This window comes from Choloepus didactylus, chromosome 4 (assembly GCF_015220235.1).
Source record: "Choloepus didactylus isolate mChoDid1 chromosome 4, mChoDid1.pri, whole genome shotgun sequence".
Taxonomy (NCBI): domain Eukaryota; kingdom Metazoa; phylum Chordata; class Mammalia; order Pilosa; family Megalonychidae; genus Choloepus; species Choloepus didactylus.
Window position 1 is genome coordinate 90844931 of NC_051310.1, and position 2104 is coordinate 90847034.

Consider the following 2104-nt stretch of genomic DNA (forward strand, 5'->3'; position numbering starts at 1 on the left):
CGGTGTCACATATAAATCAAACATACATAAAACATGAAACAATGGTTTTGTCATTCTTTTAAATTGTCTGTTTCTTTCCCCACAGAGTGCACTCCTCTCCAGTGCCAGAGCATAAACCATCCTGCGTTTTGCACATAAAAATCAACGTAAGTACCAGATCTTATTACTTTTTATTAGCCAAAATCTGTTTTCCCATCCTTAGGTAACGTGCAATGCCAATTTGCCATGTGCCTCTCCCTGCTTCAGAGTTATGCTTCTTGGACAAAGGGCTGGGATAAGATTTTACTGACAGCAAAGGAGGAAGCTGGGTGGGGAGCAGGCACCATTTCCTACTACTCAGTCACTCAGAAAGCAGGGCTCTAAGTCAGAATTAGGGGTTAGACTTCATCTCTCTCTTTGGACAGGTCCTTATCACAACCCTATAGTGTGTCAGCTTGCCCCAACAAAAGAGCAGTAAGTCTTTCTGCTACTTGGATACCTGGACCATTCAACATTAGGAATGTTGGGTCTTGATGGACATTCTCCTCCCTATACTTTCTCCTTTTGACAAATCATGGAATCCAGGCACCAGCAGCAAGTTCAAGCTGCAGGAATGTCAATGAGGTTGGGGACAGCAGGGGGAGCCCCGCTGAGAGGGGGAAGTGTGGCAGAAACTGCACGGGCCTGGAGTCTGGAGTCAAGAGGCCCTTGGCACCTGCAGGACATCCCCCCATGCAGGAGAAAAACGAGGGGCCTCTGCAGGCGGACAGTGACTTAGAGATGCCAGGGAGGAGGGGCAGCACCGCTTCCACCATGCACGCAGAAGTGACCCTTTCCTTGCCCTTGACAGACCCTGTATAATAAGATTACTGTGTAATCCCAGTTGCTTGTCCTAGGAGCAGCCTTATCAGAGGGACAGGGAGGTATTTTACATTAGCATCTACTGTACATATTATCTCCCAGCTGCTCTTTTTAATTTCATTTTCAGCGATGGGGATTTGTGGCAGCCTGAAGATAACAGAAACACAGGGTCAGCCCCTGCCAGCCCCCAGGGCCTCTGGGCACCCATGTTCACGCACACAGCCTGCCAGGCACTGAGACGTGACCCCACCTGTTGTCGCAGGCCCCGTGGAGCACGGAAGCTCCTGGGAGGAGGAGGACACAGAGGTCACTGTTGCTGCCGTCAGCCTGTCTCCTCTCCACCTGCTCCAAGTCAGTTCTGGGGGTCACGGCACCATTTGACGTAACCCTGGGGGCTCAGTGCTGGAAGAGAAGGGCCAGGGATTAACCATAACCTTGTTTCTGCAGGGCAATACAGTGGTGGCCCGTTTAGGCCTGGTGCCTCCTCTGTAAATGTGTGGAAAGGCAGGGAGGCTGAGCCCTGGGGCCACCCACACACCCTATACCACAGTGAGTCACCTCCCCTGACCTCAGTTTACATGAAAAACCAAGAACATTCTTCCTGCTATATGTAACAGGGATAATGGAAAGAGACAAGGGAAGAGATAATCAAGTGAGGGAAGCAATGCTGGCACCTGGAAGGAAAGGCTTGTCTCTGGGCCTGCTTCTCCAGCTGGAACTCTGCAGTTTGGCCCCATACATCAATCACTCCTGAACCCACGATGCCGGAGAGGGGGGACTCCCTCCCCATGGGGTCATTCCAGACCGTGTCAATGCCAACACGCGGGCCATATTGAAAGGCTGTCTCAGGCTAAGAGAGCTCTGCCCTTTAGAAATGGCTGGTTCAAATCCCACTCCCGGCATTTATCCTTTTGGTGACCTCAGCCAAGTCACTTCTTATCTTAGGCCTCAGGTTTCCCATCTAGACAATGAGGAGTTAAAATAGATTAGAAGTAGCAAACTCAAATGCGGACTGAGGCCATACAGAGGGGGATGAACCCACAGGAGTGATGGGGTGATGGGGGCTGTGGTGGAGGGAGGCTCAGGCACAGCACAAAGAGGCAGCCAACTCCAGTCCGTCTGTCTGCTACCATGCTGGAATGCATGACACACTGCCAGACCTGACCTTTCAAGAGAAATTGGACATTCAAGGAAAACTCCCAGGTTTTAAATGTTGACATAGCATTCCTTGAAAAAAAAAAAAAAAAAGTCCATGTGGACCAAA